This window comes from Leopardus geoffroyi, chromosome C1 (assembly GCF_018350155.1).
Source record: "Leopardus geoffroyi isolate Oge1 chromosome C1, O.geoffroyi_Oge1_pat1.0, whole genome shotgun sequence".
Taxonomy (NCBI): Eukaryota; Metazoa; Chordata; class Mammalia; order Carnivora; family Felidae; genus Leopardus; species Leopardus geoffroyi.
In genome coordinates this window covers 70,432,374-70,451,125 of record NC_059328.1, presented here as the reverse complement: position 1 = coordinate 70,451,125, position 18,752 = coordinate 70,432,374, and the positions used below count along the sequence as shown (strand labels likewise).

The following is an 18,752-nucleotide window of genomic DNA, read 5'->3' as shown; positions in this document are numbered from 1 at the left end:
AGTTATAAACAGGTAGGATTTGGAAATTAGCAACTGACCAAGGAAGGGGCTGACAATGGAAAGAACAGCCTTGGGAAAACCTGCCTTTGGGTAGTGAGGTGGAAAAGCAGTCTCACAGACCCCAAGCAGGATCTATGTGGATCTGGTGAGTCATGTGACACATGTGGCTGTGGGGGGGGGGGGTGGGGACAGCCACCTGTTTCTATCCTACCCCCTTCCCCGTTGGAGGCCAGGCTCTCTGAGAAGCAAGGGTAGAAATACGAGCAAGCACCTGTCTCCTAACTATCGTTCTTTGTGGAGCCAGATGGTGATTGCTGAGGAAGAGTTCTAAGGTCATCGTCAGGAAAGTGGGCCACCGAAGCAAGGTGTCAGCATCTGAACTGGCCCAGCAGCTCAGCAGCATGTCAGCGGATGGGAAAGAGTGGTTTCCTCAAGGGCCTGGATGGATACAGATGTCAGCAGGTACTGTTGAGGTGACTTCCATGGGAGTCAGGAAGAGGCCGGCCAGGTATGACTGCCAGGCCCTGAGGGGTTAAATACAGTGGACAGAGACAGAATAAGGGAAAGATATAAACCAAAATCCATGTTGGTCCACTTTGCTCCCTGCTTCCTTAAAGGGGCCCCAAATGAGACAGAAAGATGATCCTTTTCTTTCCTTTTCTTTTCTTTTCCTTTCTATTTCTTTTCCCTTCCCTTTTATTTTCCTTTCTTCTTTCCTTCCTTCCTTTCTTCCTTTGTTCCTTCCTTCCTTCCTTCCTTCCTTCCTTTTCTTCTTTCAATAAGGTGAATTGAAATGAGTGAAGTAAATCTGAAGTAAGTGCTAGCCCCTGAAAAAGGCCTTGAGCGATCATAGAGTTTAGAATCCCACGGAAAATAAATGACAGGTATCAGTCTGGGGCATGAGACCACTTTTCCCAAGGTCATCACCACTGCTTCTGCATGCAGTCCTCACAAATGATCTAGAATTGTAGGGAATATTAGGTGGACAATTCTAGAGTAAGCTTATTGTTAAAAAGAGAAAGAGAAAGGGAGGGGCACCAGCTTTGGTTCAATAGGATGAGCTCTTGTTCTACGAAATGAATGCCCCTGTTGCAGGGAAAGAAATAAACGTTGAACTTTTTCATTCATTCAACCAACATTTACTGAGTGATTACTATGTGCCAGGCATAGTGAGGTGGCTTCTCCCTTCACTGTGGACCTAAGGAACAGTAAATCTGGTGACATAAAGCTAATAATAGCAGCTAACATTTAGTGAGAATATGCTATGTGCACATGTGCGATCTAGTTACAATGCCAAGTATTTTACATACATTACCTCATTTAATCCTCAGAATAACCCATAGAGATAGGTATATATTTCCCATGCTTTCCATTCGAGCAAACTGGTATTCAGAGAGTTTGACCTGGCTGCTCAAAGTCACAGAGCAATTAAATATCAGAGTGAGAATCCAAAGTAGTCTTGTGTAATTCCAAAGTCCATACTTTTGGGTCAACTCTTTTTTTTTCCTATTATGGTTTCCTGGGCAGTGGGCCCCATGATTTTTCAAGGTAGTAATGACTAAATTTGAACACTATACTGACATGTGAATAGAGATGGCCAAGAACAGTCCGCATGAAACTCGCTACACGTAGGCTGCCAAATATAAAATACATTCTAAAGAGCCTGTGGTTTTTTGGGGGTGGGGTAGAGTCAAGGGAGGGAAGAAAGGCAGGAAGGAGAGAAATTATAGAAGGCTAGGAAGAAATGTTTAGCAGTGATGGATACGTTCATTATCTTGATTGTGGTGATAATCTCATGGGTCTATTCATCTATCAAAACTTATCAAGTGTATTCTTGAAATATGCAAAGTTTATTGTACCTCAAAAAGGTTGTAAAAAAGAAGATAACACCTATGTAACAGTTGGCTATCACTGCCTGACAAACCACTCTCAAATTCAGTAGCTTGGGACAACAATCATCATTTTTAGAGCTTATGTCACTGTGAGTTGTGGCTAGAACTTGGCTGATCTAGGCTGGGCTCAGCTGGGGCAGCTCTGTGCCAGCATCTCATCCTCCTTGTACCAACTAGGGCTAGCTGGGTATAAATTTCTCATGGTCATGGCAGAGGTACAAAAGGGCAATCAGAAACATGGGAGGATATTTATTGGCTTAGAACTGGCTTATTGTTACTTACATCCACATGTCATTTGTCAAAACCAAATCTATGACTGAGCTCAAAGTCAGAGGTGGGGAAATGTTCTTCCCACAGCGAGGCCGAGACAGGGGTGTAGATGATGACGGGAGGGGTAAATTAGGGCCAATCATCTCATCTACCACACAACATCAGAAACTTGCAGAGGTGGTTTGAAAAGATGAAAAGATGGGATCTCAGAATCCAGAGACAGTTACCTGCTTTTCTAAAAGTCAGTGTTTGAGGACCTCTCTGGCCTCAAAGAAACAAGACCCAGAAATATCAGCCGATATGAGAATGCTCATATTAGGGTATCTCTCTCCAAAGGAGTCACTGGTGTTCTCAGAAAAGTGACGGATTCCCCTGAGAGCTGGGACATAATACGGGAACACATGCAGGGGCAGAGCACAAGTCCATTTGGGGAAAGAGCACTAAAGTGTTATTGTCTTGGAAATGTGATGAGTAAAATGCATTATCAAAGGTAATTAAAACAACATGAAGGAAGCAACTTCCCTCGGTTAATTTATTCCAAGCAAGGAGAAAATCTCCGAACTAAATTTCGTGTTGGAACCTTTTAAGTCAGTTTGCCTTTCTTCAACTGCAGCTAATTTGTATAGTTTGGATTGTCCTGAAAGTTCTCATTGTCATCAGTGACTTAAAAATACTGCTACTGGGCAAAAGAAATCAATGATCTCTACATTGCAGGCTGAGTAATTACATAATAATGATTTGCATTAATGAAAAGACAAGTTGGTCCAGATCCAGATGTGCCAGTGACCACAGTTCCCTGCGACGTCTAAGCAGAATGCTGAGGTCGGAGAAATTTCAGCGTCAGTTGTGAGACAAAATGACTGGTTAAAAAGTCTTCCCTAATCAACATCACTTAATAGCTCTTTAATGACTGACTCATCATTTTTCTCCAAGTAAAAGTAAATTTAAATTTCAAAATAAAGCAAATTTTACTTATATCTTTGGCACAGAAGCAGATGTTTCCCTGACATGTGCACACAAGCTGTTGACTGTGACCTTGCAGGATAAAGCAGTTTTGAAAATTAGCTTTTGTCTCCCAATCTGGGGAAAACAATGCTGCAGTGAAGATTTAATAAAAAGTCATAGCTTCTCGCAGAAGCTTATTTCAGCAAAGTAAACTATTAATTAAAATAACAAATGTCAGCTGTTTTGGAGGCTGACAGTTAACACAACGCAGCATTTGCTTACCTTGACGTACAGGATGCATGGGACACTGGAAGGATCCATAATTCATTCTGGGTATGGCTCTCTCATGCCCTAATATAGTGATAACAGAGTGATAAATTAGCTCCCGTTCAGCAGTTTCGTTAGCAAAAGCACTTGGGGACTTGGGGAAAACCCATCTAGAGAGGGCCTTTTGGCAGGCTGAAGGAATACATGCTTGAACAGCTTGAGTGAAAGTTTCGTGGCATTCCTGGGAAACTTGAGGACCAAGAAACGCAGGTGGGGAAAATGTAAAACTAGGTGAGAGACAGAGTAAAAGCAGTGCATCACAATCTGCTCTTGGCCACAGTGGGGGAAAAAGTTATTAAGTGTGGGAAAGACTGTATCACCTCCAAGAGACTGGGGGAGAAAAGAGGTTGGGGGAAAAGAGAGGATCAGATTTCGGAGACAGAGGCTAGATCAGGGAGGGAGGGAAGGAAGCGAAATTGACAAACATCCTTCACCATCTCTGAAGTCAACAACTTAAGAGGTTTGGGGGCAGGTGAGGCAGAAGTAAGACATGTGAGGAAATTGGTTCCAAGCTGTTTCCTAATATGATTACGTAGGTGAGAATAATAAATAGAAAAAGCTACACCGACTCTACGAGGCATACTGGTGGGGAAGTCTGTTTCAGGGCTTTTTCACTGAGACAGCTCAGTAATACATTATACAATTAAAGAGAGAAGAAAAGTCCTTTTAGTTGGGGCACCCTGTAAAAATGTGTATGGAAAGCCTGAAGAGGTGACAAGTGGAAAGGGAAAGGTGACCTGAAGGAAAGGTCTGGGCAAAGCAGATTAGCAGGGCGGTGGGGGTGGTGTGGGCCTGGTGGGTGGTGCTGAGGTTGAAAAGCAGTTTACTATTCAGGTAGGTGCACTTAGGGACATGCAAATCGCTTCAAGTAAAAGTAGTTCTGCTACCTCTCTCCGTGTTGCAGAACACAGAACAAAAGCATGCATCCCACAGTTCAGGTATTCCGTGCTTCTTTTTAAAAGAAAAGAAAAAAACTTACTAAATAGGAACCAATTAAACCAGGAGCTGGCTGTGTGAGGTACCCGCTATTTTCTTTTACAAAACCCAGGATGGGCCAATGAGGGTTTCATCTTCTCCCCCATTTCTGGGACGGTTTTAATACGTTGTTACAGTGGAGACATCTACATTTTAAAGCTCACTTATTATCATTTCTACTGGAGTCAAAACTTAGTGCATCGTTAAGCATGATCCAGTTCACTGGTCCAAAATGAACCAATAACAATTAGAGTCCAGAACAACCCTCGTGCATCATTCCTGTTCCTCATTATTCTCTCGTTCCTCATTGGCTTGGGGACTTTAGCTAAGGTCGGGGCTGTAGATGGAAGGTATTTGGCATTCATAAAAGTGAAGAACATCACAGGCACATGAACATGGTCACGGACATGGGCTTCAATCAAGCTAGAAGCCTGCCCCAAAGTAATGACAGGAATCAATATGCAAGGCACAAAGGAGGGTGAGCCAGTTTGGATGAAATCCTATCTGACCCTTTATGTAAAATACAAAACAAGCAGGATCTTTTCAAATGATCCAAGAGTCAGCAGGCTTCAACTCTGAGATTTCTTGTTGGCGGCCAGAATTCTTGGTACTGGGTAGTGCTGTCTTTGTTAAGTATGGCGGAGCTGGGCCCTGAGTGCTCTCTCGCAGGAGGCCTCCTCCAGACACCAATCACATGCAAGGGCTACAGAGCTACCTGCTAACCAGGGGTCCCCCAAGCAGGGAGGACAGATTTGCATCCGTTGTAAGTCTGGCAGGGGCTTCATGCCCATCTCCAAAAAGGATCCTATCAGCTCACACCTCATGTAAGAAACCCCTCCACAGCATAGCTCTCCTTTTCTCGCTTTGCTTTTGCTAAAACACCGTGGAAGTTTTAAGGCAAGTTGGGTCTGGACAGTGTTACTACAAACTCCCTGAGCACCGGAGAGAATCTGCATTCCCATACAAATCTACTGAAAGCAGCCTAAATCAAGGGCAGCCGGTATTGGATGATTTCTGCTTTCTCCCTTTCTTTTTCCCCTGCAAATGCTTCTGCAACACTAAGTTATCCCATTTGATGGGCAATTTGCTTCTGTGCCGTGCTGCCATTAGCACTTGTCTCCAAAGCGCTTCTCCCTCAAGGGGCTTTTCCACCAGAGTTCAAATCTATGGCAAAGTGCTGGCTGCAACCCTAAGTTTAATGCTTGTGTAAGATATGCAAAAAGAAAAAAAAAAAAAGGTTGGAATACCATTGAAAAACTAGGACATGGATCTTTGCGTTGCATTTATTTTGGGAGGAAAACCGAATTCTGTCACTGCTGCGGTGTGTGGATACTTTACCTCTGTGTAATCGCTGAGGAATTAATGTGATTTAATAGCCACAACAATAAATATAGCCTTGACAAGGTGATTATCCCATAAGACTAGAATCATGATATAGCATAAATCAATACCAGCCTAAGTATGTCTCCGAAAGGGGTATATATTTCTACATTCACTGCTAGCTGTTGAACTAATTTTGGAATTAGGAGCTGTATGAAATGCAAAAGCTATTTTTCTAAGTGAAAAATTACAGAATATGTATGACGATCACTCAGAATATATATTGCTCATAAAACGAGTAGAAGGAAATGAGTAGGTGGGAGTAGTCAAACTTTCAAAGCTAGCTCAAGTTCATATCTCCGCTTCTGGGGGCATGCTGCTCTCACGCCAAACCGACCCAACTCAGCTGAGGCCCCTGACTGTCCTGTTTCTGCCCCGTCTCCCGCCTGTGGACCACCAGGCCATCTGAGAGACCTTTCTTGCAGGGACTAGCCCTCTCAGCCTATGCTACTTAGGCAAGTCAATTGATTCACTTGCTTGAGAGAGCTCCGCCTGGTGCAAAGGCCTCTTAGAGAGTCTCTGTGGCTGGAGTTGAGTCATACAGAAGAGGGTATTGATCAGGAGCAATCTGGCTTAGCTCTTCTGGGGACGTTTCCCCAGGGACACAGGCACTTCTTGATTTTTGAAGGTCAGTGTTAGCAACTCTCTGAGCTGTCTGCTAACTGAAGTAATCCCAGTTGAGCTGGCTTTTCTGGAAGCCTGGCTCTGTGCATTTCAACCACCCCCTCCCTCCAGGGAATCGGGTGGAAACTTACTTGTAGGCCAACTGCCCCCCAGCCTCGTCAGTCCTGTTCAGACACAGGGACCCCACCTCGCCCGGCTGCCGGTGCCCCGCCTCTGCCCAGCAGAATTACACTGGTGGGCACCAGACCCCTCCCAACCTCCGCAGCAGCTCTTGCTTCTTGAAGAGGGCCCTAAAAAAACTATTTAAAGCCTTAATATATGAAGTGCCTTCTTTGAGAGCTGAGTTTCCCACTGCCAGATAAGTGCCGCCTTAACTACATTTTTGTGGAGTAGCTGCAGTAGCACTCGATAGTTGATTATGTTAATCCTTTAGGGATATTCAAGAAAATATCTGCAGATTCTTCCTATAGGAGAGTAATCAAGATTTGATTCAGGTATCAACCACCCGACAGGCTTTCTGACTTACATGTTCTCAGTGTGCCACATATTGTATTTTCACTTTTCAATATTGTACATTTTTCCTGTTTGCTCCCCCCTCCCGCAGTGCACACAAAGATTTCCTTAGTCACAAAGGATTAAATAATTCACCTCTGAAGAATCCTTTTAAAGCATCAGTGCCTGTCTTGAAAATTGCTTCCCCTCCTTGCCTTTTTTTTCCTTGCAGAACAAAGAAAAGTGTTAATCTTTTGATAATTGACTCTATTTTTACTGGAATTTCTCTTGTGATTAATACATCTCCAGTCAATTTCAAACAGTATCTGTTTTCAGCATACATCTCTAACCAGAGACAAGTTGTCCAAGCAGGGTGCTGGGGAGGGCTGGTTTGGCAGAAACAAAACCCTAACACAATAATGAATGCAGCCCGAGCATACTGTTTGAAAATGAAATTGGCATTACTTATTTAGACAAAGAGACAAATGCACTTGTAGCTTCATTTACCACACAGAGCTCTCACAGAGACTGTCTGCAAAGGGACTGAGAACTTCCTACTCTGATAGGCGTATCAGTAGGGATTTTATTTTGTGTCTTCCTGTAAATGCAGGAGAGCTCAGCTATTGATGACTTTAATTCTACAGGCACCGGTGGTTTGTAGTTAGCCTGAGAAATAACATTAAGCGAGCTGATCGAATGGGCCCCGAAAGGTTTAGCAGTGCTGCGATGGACTGGGGTACAATGTGACTACGTGCACGTTCTGGAACCCCTTCCTTTTTCGCACCCCCCAACCCCTGCCATTCTTTACACAAATGCAGAAAATTCAACGGATGTACACTACTTCCTTCATTATTTAGGCTAATGCCGCACTATCCATTCAGTCTGTGCTGTCGAGGTTGTGAAAATCTGTATTAACACATGGGTTAAATGGAAAAATATTTATTTAATGTTTTTGTTTACTCTTCCTCCTGCTCCTGACCCTGGGAAACACGCAGAGACAGGAGAGGCCCCAGCCGGGTTCTGTCTGGCTCCTTCCTGGGTTAATCACATTTCACACATCCCCATTTCTGGCAGATGCAGCACCTGACCTCCCCTTTGTCCCTCTCTGGATGAAAGTGTGAGGCTCCGTAATTTCCCTCAGGCACAAGAACAGTTTGCTTTCCTGCTGGAGGTGAAACTGACTCCCTGAGAAGGCACAGCTGGGGCTTTTATCTCCCCTCCAGCCAGTACCCAGCGGCTGATCTCTCTCACTTTGCATGAAAATAAGGCTGAGGTTAGAGCTGCTTAATTTGGCTCTTCACAAAGTCGGGGGCAGGGGTGGGGGTGAGATGAACCTTGGGGGCTTGGTTCACAGTGTAGGAATTAGTCTGGGAAGGGAGCCCGCTCCTCGGGAAGGAGGTGGCGGTGCTCCCTCCAGGGGCCGCGCTGTGCCGTTAATGCCACTGCAGCAAATGGAACGTGCTTTGCGGGAGTGAAAAGTGTTGGCACAGCTGTGAGAGCTGCAGGAACTGCCTTAAGGGTGGGAGGTGGAAGGGACAGGTCTGTGACAGCAACTTGCGGAGCACAACCGATCAGGAGCTCACTTACAAGGGCACTGCTCACCCTGGACAGCTCGGTGATTTATCGGAGAGGCATTTCTCTCCCTTCTTCCTTCCCACTGTTTTAAACACTCGGTAGGCTGGCTGACCCTTGCTCTCCACGGGTTGGCCTGCTGTGAAGTCAGTAGCCGCTCTCTGTGGGACTGAAGTCAGCAGATCCATTAGGTTGACTAATGGTGATGGAAGGATCTGTGGCCATTGGGTTAGGGTGACATTTATATTTGGACACCCTATTATTACTGGCAGGCCCCCGGGTTGCTTGCAAAATGTTCTGGGAGCTCGGGCTGTGGAACACCTCCCTGCGAGGGTGGCAGGGGTGAGAGACGAGCCGTGACAGGGAATGCGCCCAAGTGGCAGCGTCGCGTGGGAGGCTGTGCCGAGTGGCAGCCGCTCGCAGACGCCTGGCAGTGGAAGGCCGTGTCCTAAGGTGTTCTGCCGACATCCACCAGAGCAGCTGGCGCCTGGTGGAAGGCAGATGGTGTTGGATCCCCCAAGTGTCGCTGTCTAGCAAGATGCCATGTCCACTGATTAAAAATAATTAAACATTCCTTCCTCCAGTGAAGGAGAATGGCACGCACGCCAGGCAGGGAGGTTGACAATGGCATTACGCAGCAAGACATGGCAGCAGCAGTGAGCGCCCAGGGTAGCAGGTGCGCCTGGCTTGGAGAAGGTGGAGTGGGAGTGGGGCGCCTGGTTGAACAGTGACAGCAGGAAGAGTTTAGTGAGGATGCATATGCATGAGGGATGCATGAATAGGATCATATTGGATGACTTTCTACTGCTCAGCTAGTTTATGGAGAACATTTTCTAATTTCTAAATGGAAATAACAAATTTGATGTTCATGACCTAATCAATGCGCTGATCACCTGGTATGTGTCTCCGGGCCAGGTGCTTCTCGAACAGAATATACTAATAGATGACAGTGTCCATAGCCTCGTCATCCTTACTTTAACTGAATCTACTCACTTCGTTTCTCCATCCATGTTTTTTCTTCTGCAGGAAGAGAGGCCTGGAAAGTTTGACAACAGGGTCAATGATTCAGCTGTATTCTTGTGAATGAGATGGTTTTCCAAATCTACCCGGGCTATAAATATCCCTACCCTGCCGTCTTCCCGTACCACATCTCATCTGCGTACAGCCTCTTTCTTCCCTTTTGTGGATAAGCTCCTGAATGTTCTCAGGAAGCGACTGAAAAGGCAGGTCGGTTTACCGTTGTATTTGTCAGTTATTTTGAATTTGTAAATGGCTGACTTCTTTTCCCAAGCTTCGAAGACATAGGAAAGATTTTTTTTTTATAATTTTTTTTAACATTTATTTATTTTTGAGACAGAGAGAGACACAGCATGAACGGCGGAGGGTCAGAGAGAGGGAGACACAGAATCTGAAACAGGCTCCAGGCTCTGAGCTGTCAGCACAGAGCCCGACGTGGGGCTCGAACTCACGGACCGCGAGATCATGACCTGAGCCGAAGTCGGCCGCTCAACCGACTGAGCCACCCAGGCGCCCCAACATAGGAAAGATTTCAATTTGGACTGAATGAGTTTGATTTCAGGCCAATGGGCACGTTCTAAGTTCCCATTGGCTCTAAAAGGAAGTTTCCTCTTCTTATTTGTATTTGAAACGATCAGTATTTATTTGGTAAGTATCTATTGTACGGGCATTACGTGCCACTCCATTGTGAGAGGTGAGCTGCACGAACAGTGTAACATGTATATGAAGCCAGAGTAAATTCTTGTAAAACCAACATCACTCAGCCCGGGGGGTGGGGAGACTGAGGAGTTTGGGATTGAAGGGGTGATCACAAGATGATAGTGTTACTTAGGGAAGTGAGGTATAAGTTGGCTCTTGAAATCTGGGTTTGCACACATATTTGTGGTAAAGAATAGGAGAATTTCCTAACGGAGATTTCAGCAAAGGCAGAAAGAAAGGAATGAGTGAACCAGAAGTTCGACTTGGCTAATGGAGGGAGTCCACATTTGTTAAAAGGAGACCAGGAAAAGAGTACTTCCTTGAATATTATCCAAGTAAGGACAGCTGTCTACCCAATAAGGCATCCTTACAGTGTTCTGTAAGGACTGAGGGAGAGATGCTGGAATGTTGACATCTCAGAATTCCCTTGGGGTGGACTCTTCTTGGCTCTTTCAATACCCATTCTTAATGGTTTCCTAGCTTGATTTTACCTCACAGTTACTAGGAAAACTAAAACTTACATTTCTCCAAGTCCTTTGCAGCTAAGGTTTTCTGCATGCTCTAACTAGTGCTGAATAGATATCCTCTCGTGGGGCTTAGAAATGGAGATGAGCTCCATGAGGCAGCAGATGCCGAAGGTAAGACCCAGTCACCAGGTAAGCCCAATGACAGGGGTATCTGGTTCTTCAGGGAAGCCTGGGTAGAATTTCTAGAGTTACTCTGGAGTGACTAAGCAGCAGGTGCCAAGCAGCAGGTCTGGCAGCAATGGTGTTTCTCTAGAACAGTCCTTAGTGATTAGATATTTTTCTAAGCTGCACTGTTCCTGGTGGTAAATCTTCTAAGCATGGTTTTCTGGTTCTACTTGAGATTTTATAAGCTCTCTGATACCTTTTACTACAACTTTTTTTTTTAAACCTTAAATTAGGTAGCTAGTGCCCGTAAGAATACTGATTATTATAATTTCCTTATGAGTGTTCCTTCTACATGGTTCTAGGTAAATGAAGAAATATTAGGTACATAGAAGTGACCCATGTGACATCCCACCCCACCTTGGACACAACGGATTGGATCAGGGAAAGGCATCTGACCCAAAGAGAAAATTGATTGGTTGATTAGTAGCCAAAGGGGTGGCCTTAAAAGAGACATTTGCCATATAGAGCCAATAATTAGAAACTAGACCAACCAGATCTTCTTTATCAAGAGTTTGAACTGCAAATACCCAAAAAGTCAGCTGACAGGGAAGAAAATATAAAAGTCTTACAGAAAAGGATGTAGCCATGTATAACAAGAAGCCACAGGCACATACAGAACATAGTGCTCTTTGGTTAATAGTAGCAAGATTAGCAAAATAATGTTCATGGTTTTCAAGAGTATGTCAAACACGGTGCCTGCTATACCTAACCACCCCTTCTAGATGACTCTACCTCATTCATAGCCTCCTGCTTCAGGAAGCAGGGCTAGTCTTTTTTGTTTGTTTGTTTTGTTCAAAGACAGTCATGAAATTGGACCAGGGGCCCATCTGCAGGTTTGCAGGTGATTTGTGGGATCACTGGTTTGAGGTAATATTAGCCAAACCAATCAGACCAGTTTATTTTGGGTTGGGTTGGCAAGACAGGAATGAGATGAGAACAGAGCAGACATGAAGAAAACGCAGAGATACATGAGAAAGAGAGAGAGCGAATGAATGAAGCTGATCCTAAGCAGCCTCTGTCTGGCATGGCTTTTCCATCCCAGTCCACGTACATCTCTAGGACAGCCCCTTTGCTGAAGGTGGTATCAGGGAGCCTACCTGTCCAGCCCAACGGGGTTTCTGAGCACACGGCCACAGCCAGAAGGAGGCGGATTTGCAGAAGGGCACTGGATCCTAAGTAACCTTCCAGCCTCCAAACTCTCCTGGCTCAGCAAGACCAGCTCCATTATGCTTTCTGACACCCTGCTGGTTTAGTTTGCTAAGTTTTTGGTGGTTGTTGTTGTTGTTGTTGTCTAGGCCTGGCTACCCAACTGAGATGGGTACCCCCTGTTACTATGAAAATACCTGAGGTTATGCTCCCATCTCACCCACAGCACTTAAGATACCTTGAGAACCTATTTCTTGCATCCTAATGAGCCCAGATAACATAGCACATTCAACTTAAAAAAAAAAAAAAAAAAGACCATTGTTCTGCTTTGCTCTCTTAGAAATTTCAGAAGTGGAAAAAAGAACAAAGGCAGACATCCTTGACTTGGATTTAGAAAAATCTGAAATGATTTGATTTTAATTCTTCTGCATTTAAATGGAAGTGAATAACCTTTGGAAACAGAATGTTGCCCAACTGATATGTGGGCCACCACTTAAGTCCCCCTTTAAATGTAGTACTTGATTACCACGCCTACTGAATAAGAGCTCACAACTAACATTATCATCAATAGAAGCCACACGAGCAGATCTCAACACAAGAGTGGAAACGTACCCTTAAATTAAACTATTTTGGCCTCTTTGAAAGTCAAACCATTTTTAGAAGGTTCTTTCTGAGGCCTCATTATTATTATGACTAGTACTAATTTGTACATATATAATGCACTCTGCTTTACTGTATTCCAAACATTATACTTCAGAATAATTTTACCCACCCGGAGAGAAGCACAATAGCTACTCCATAGCACTCAACAATGTCTCAGGCCTGGCAGTGAACAGAGGAAATGGCTGTAAATATGCCATTTACAACGGAGAGGTGGAACATTCTCCCAAAGAGAGCTTGGCTTTGATGGGTGGTTCAAGCTATTTGGGAGGATTGTATTTCTTCATCTGCACCTGTCATTCATCCTGGCCTACTTGGGTGCAGAAAGACACCCATCAGCGATTTTTAACTTTGGCTGAACACTCAAATCTCCTGGGGAATTTTATAAAATATCTATGCCTAGGTCTCAGTCTGACCAACTGGAACTATCTCTGCAGGTAAGGCCAGGGCTTAAGTATTTTCAACTTCACAGATTACTCCAGTGGACAAGTGAATTTGAGAACCACTGATCTACAACACTGATTTTCAAATTTTGGTTTTCATCATAATCACTGGGGAAGATCCTACCCACACTTACTGAATCACATGATTCTGATGCACAATAAAGTTTGCAAATGACACACTTACACAGAAAGAATTTGGTTCTTTCTGTCTCAAGGCTTCTGCTCCCCTCTCTCCCCCCCAAATCCTGCCCCAGTCCTGGCAATAGCTACCATTATATATCCTGGTTAAAATGCAATAATCTTAATTGGAGTAATAACATATCAAACTAATCAGCCATCATGAGAATATTCTTAGCGGAGTGCAGAGCCCTGAAGGAATGAAAAAAGGACGGGTAAATTTTGCAGATAATAAGTGTGGTCCTCACTTCATCAGGTTCAAAACACATCCAGCAATCACTGTTCTCCATAATCAAACACCGAGTCATGGCTCTTTATTTTTTTCCTGGCAAAAATAGAAAAAAATATTTGTTATTTCTTAAGGGATTATTCCAATACTGGTATTATCTCTATTCTTAACATAACCTCATTAGGTGTGTATAATTATTTTCAATACCCAGATGAGAAATCTGAATTTCGGAGAAATTAAGTACTTGTCTAAAGGCCTATTACGATTGAAGATTAGACCTCAAGCCCCTAGACCAAGGCTGTTCTCTTGACTTCCATATTATCTTGCATCTGGCGGATAGTATAAACAGAGAAGAAATCTGGGTTCAAATCCTTGAAGGGCTGCCATACAGAGGGAGCAGAACTAGGCTGTGCTGTTACAGAGAATAGAATATGGCTCAGTAGGTAGAAGTCAAGAGAGACATGTTTTGCCTTAATCTATTATAATTAATATCAATTAAAGTATTAATGATTGCTATTTCTTGAACACTTTGTGTTCAGCGCTGAATATTAAATTAGTGCATCTCACCTGAGACTCACAACAACCCCATGCTAACAGAGGTACTATTATTAACCTTATTTTGTAGGTCAGGGAACTGAGTCTCAGAGAAATTAAAGAAGTCACTGGTGGCTGTCATGGCAGAATCAGATGTAACATGAAAGAGAAAAGGAGTTCGAGCCAAGAACCTCAAATCACTTAGGACAGGAGTTCAGAGTTACCGCCAACGTACGCCACACGCTTGGACTTGATTATCATGTCACGTTCACAAATGAAGATTTTCCTTATGATTCAGGATCCCCATCATAATAGGCAAAGGAAGTTCTGTTGCTTCATTAGTAACCTGGCGCTGTGTGTGGTGGAGATATCCCATCGGTAGAGAGTCCAGCAGCCTTCAGGAAATTCAGCGAGCGGAGCGTTCCAGGAAGGGTTACCCCCATTCATGTTCACACTGGGACACACGGTGTCATTCCGTACCCTGAGGGGCAGGCAGAGCAGGAAACTTCATGGTGAGATCCAAGGGGCATGGAATCTGTACCTGCCCTCCTCTCTCATCTTAAAATGTGTCTCTGTCATCTTGCCACAGAGGCTTCCAATCTGTTCACTCAGGGCTTTCCAAACTTTTCTGAGAGTACACCTAAAACTATGGGTAATGAGTGGCTCTCAGTGGCTGCCTAAGATAAGATATTTTCCAAAACCCAGTGTTTTAAAAAGTTTCTTATGAATCTTCTTCTGCATATCTACATGTGATTTATTATGAAAAAAAGTTCTTTTCCGCTATTTTTGAGTAAAACATATCTGTCAACATCTATGTCATGTTTAGTTTGTGATGAGTGTACCCTTGATAGGTCAAAGCTTAACTTGGACACAGCATGGCTACTGTTTAAGATACCGTGTCTCGCTGAATATTCTGTGAAAATGTTAAGTTTCTGGAGGAGATGCCCTAGTAAGCCCTTAACACCTTAGCCTAAATCTACTTTCATTTTTCTTAAAAAAAATTTTTTTTTAACATTTATTTATTTTTTAGACAGAGAGAGACAGAGCATAAACGGGGGAGGGTCAGAGAGAGAGGGAGACACAGAATCCGAAACAGGCTCCAGGCTCTGAGCGGTCAGCACAGAGCCCGATGCGGGGCTCGAACTCACAGACTGCGAGATCATGACCTGAGCCGAAGTCGGATGCTCAACTGACTGAGCCACCCAGGCGCCCATCTACTTTCATTTTTCTAAGGTAATTTTTATATTTGTCAAAATATTGCATACATATCACTAAAGATATTAACTACTAAGAAGATCCCTAGCCCCTCTTTGCCATGGGTTTTTCCTAGACATCATTGATTCTACTAAATAAAGACCTCTTGGAATCATTTCCCTTTAAGTGGGGGTAGCTCCACATTCTGGACAGTCCTGAATTATGTTTTATCCCAGTGTAAATTATTATCATTATTTCACTCCAAAGTATCTTGATTTGGACCTAAAATTACATGGTCGCTGTACCCACCCAGAGGCTACCTAGCAGTTACCTCCGTGTGTTTCAATTTATGGTTATGTCCTTGTTTCTTCATATTGCATCTAATTTAGACATTTCCCACTGACTTCCTGCTCTCATGATTAAGTATTTTGCTCACATATACCTCCATCTTTTCTCCTCACTTCCTCTGAATAAATACATTGCTCTTTAGTTCCTCTGCTCATTAACTTTGTAACTCTACTTCTTGTTCCATTTATTATAGATAATTTCTCTTGAGTTCCTAGTTTTTATGATAAAGGTATTAGCCCCTCCACACTTTTCTTTACCTGTCTCCCCTTTTTCTTTTACCTTTACATCCTCAAAGTTGGTAGCATTTACATTCTGTCCTATAATCAAAAATTAATCCTGTGCCTAACCTATAGGATGACTCTGAATGTTGAAGATCAGTGATAGCATTTATGCTATTATCCACGTATTTATTCACTACTAAATAATAAAACAACGTGCTATAATTTCAGGCTTTTTTGTTCCCCAATGACTTTCTGTCTGCTTCAGAATTTCCCCTCTTGTATTCTCTGCCTTTACTTTTAAATTCTTTCAATGTCTCCAATGTACCATCTATTCTATGAAGTCATCCCTCTCCTCAGAGTCCTCCCTTCTGGAACCATCTGTCCTCCTGCTCCAGTCTGGACTTAGTGCTCACCAGATCTGCTATAAAACCATCATCCTGAGATTTGGCTTCCCGGCACTTCTGGTTTCAATGCAACATTCCTCAGATTCTATGTCTCCCTCCTTCTTGGTTTACTCTCTTTTTCCAGTGGGCATTTTGATGGCCACACAAACATTTGTTTCATCCACCTCCACTGTGCAACAGCCATACAGTCTGAGAAGGATTGCCCTCAATACCAGTTTCAGAGGTTGGCCCTAATGGGTTTAAGCCAATCAGGATAAGCTCATTCCTCTTGGTCACAATGATAGCTTCAAGCTGGGCTGAGGGGGCGGGGATCTCTAGGCTTCTGGAATGTCCTGCCTGATAGGAGTGTCTCTGGCCACCAGGCAGCCTAAGAATGTGATTTATGATTTATGATGGGGGCTTTGGGTCATGTGGTATCATTTCCTACCTCTTAAGGGACTAGAAATCAGCCTAACCTCTGGATGGGCAGGAGAATAAGGGTCAACCATATAGGCAGTATGTGGTCAAGCCCTAATAAAATCTGGACATCAAAGGCTTGGATGAGCTTCTCTGATTGAATGGCAATATCCTGTACATTGTTATACATCATAGCCAGAAAGAGTTAACACTCTCCTTGACTCCATGGGGAGAGGATAAGTGGAAGCTCTACATTTGTTATTTCCCCTGGACCCCGCCCTATGCATCTCTTCCCTTGGCTGGTCGTAATCTGTAACCCTTTCTGTTTTAAACATAATAAATGGTAACCATGAGTATCATAGCTTTTAATGAGTTCTGTGAGTCCTTCTAGTGAATTCTTGAAACCGAGGGATTTTGAGAATCTCCCCAGTTTGCACTTGGTATCAAAAGTAAGGGAGTCCGAGGGACTAACTTTACAGTTGGCTAAAGTCCTGCAGGTGGTGAGGACAGCTTTGGAGACTATGCCCCCAAATTCTCCTCAGGATTTAACCTAATCAGGCTATGCATTCCCACGGACGCAAAGGTGGCCTAAACAGTGTAAAGCTTATGATTTTAGTACAATGTTTGAAGCAAATCATATTCCCTCTTCTCCTGGATATTACTGAAGTATCATGTGGCAACCAATGCTATTGCAGGCATATTATAGCCATGAGAGGAGCCAACCTTAGGATAGAGCCAAGGAGGGCAGACTGAAAAATCACAAGGAAGCACAGCCAGAACTCTGACTGAATTGCACCATGAGTCTACTCTGCTTCCGATCTTTTCAGTTCTATAAAGGACTAAGTCATCTTTATTACTTCATATCAGTTTGTCTTGGGTTTTCTGTTCCTTATAACTGAAAGCATCCTGACAGATCACTAATTTAACTCATCTACATCCTCAAATAATTTCCTAAGAAAGGGTACAAGTGAGGTAAACTTTTTTTTTTTTTTGGTCCTGGAATTTTTTTTTTCTTATTCAAGAAAGACTTATCTAGAGATTATATTGTGACATGTTTTTAAAGGGATTTTATGAAAATTACCTCATTTAGTCCTAATAGCAACACTGAACTTGAGGGCCATTATGATCTTCTTTTGACAGCAAAGGAAACTGAGGCACAAGGAGGTTAAATCATTTTCCCAAAAGCACAAGTTATTCATCATAATCAAATTTGAACACAACAGCTGGTTCCAGAGTCAGGGCTCATTTTGTCATTCTTCTGGGCTACTGCTCAATGGCTAACATGTCTTTACTCTTTGCTTTTGTTTTAAATCCAGTTACTGATGGAAAGTCTAAGGCCAGTCTGGTGGTTGTTGATTTACCAATGTTACTTCTTGCTTCCAGTCTCTACTCCTCAGGATATTCTCTTTATTGTCGATATTCTGAAATTCCACAATAAATTGTTTAAAATTTTTTAACATGTATTTATTTTTGAGAGAGAGAGAGGGAGACAGAGTGCGAGTGGGGAGGAGCAGAGAGAGGGAGGGAGACCCAGAATCTGAAATAGGCTCCAGGCTCTGAGCTGTCAGCCCAGAGCCCAATGCGGGGCTTGAACTCAGAATGGTGAGATCATGACTTAAGCCCAAGTTGGATGCTTAACTGACTGAGCCACCCAGGCGCTGCTCACAATAAATTCGTTAATGATGGGTCTCTTTTTTCAGTAACTTCGGTCATTATTTACAAAATCCTTCGAATTGGAAGATTCATATCCCTCTTCAACTGTAGGAAATCATTTTTGTTCTTTTCACCGAAGTTTTTGCTTTCACTGTTTCTCACGTCTTTCTAGAATTCTTATTAATCACATATGGAATCTACCATGCCTCTTACATCTCTTATCTTTTATCATGTTGTCTCTTTGTTTTTTGATTTATTTTAATCCCAGAAATACTCAGTGAGCACCTTACTTCTGAGTGAGGGGCACAGAAAATGGACAAGTAAGCAAATAATCTGATTTAGAAAGCGGTAACTATATAAAGAAAATAAAGCACAATATTTGGGGTCACTTGTATTTTTGTTTTATCAACTGTGAGATTTCCTATGCTTTATCCATTTCTCTATGGAATGTTTAAAAAAATT

General features: G+C 43.2%; 2 long non-coding RNA genes across 2 annotated transcripts; one reads left to right on the top strand and one right to left on the bottom strand.

The window, feature by feature from the left end:
* The first annotated feature begins 274 nt into the window (after positions 1 to 274).
* Positions 275 to 9,597, top strand: LOC123598128. The gene is made up of 2 exons (XR_006712410.1): positions 275 to 462; positions 9,504 to 9,597. It is a non-coding gene; the product is annotated as an uncharacterized LOC123598128 (long non-coding RNA).
* Positions 9,598 to 10,138: 541 nt separating this feature from the next.
* On the bottom strand, positions 10,139 to 18,132 carry LOC123598129. The gene is made up of 2 exons (XR_006712411.1): positions 16,251 to 18,132; positions 10,139 to 13,636 (listed from the first exon to the last, which is right to left on the bottom strand). It is a non-coding gene; the product is annotated as an uncharacterized LOC123598129 (long non-coding RNA).
* Between the last annotated feature and the right edge of the window lie 620 nt (positions 18,133 to 18,752).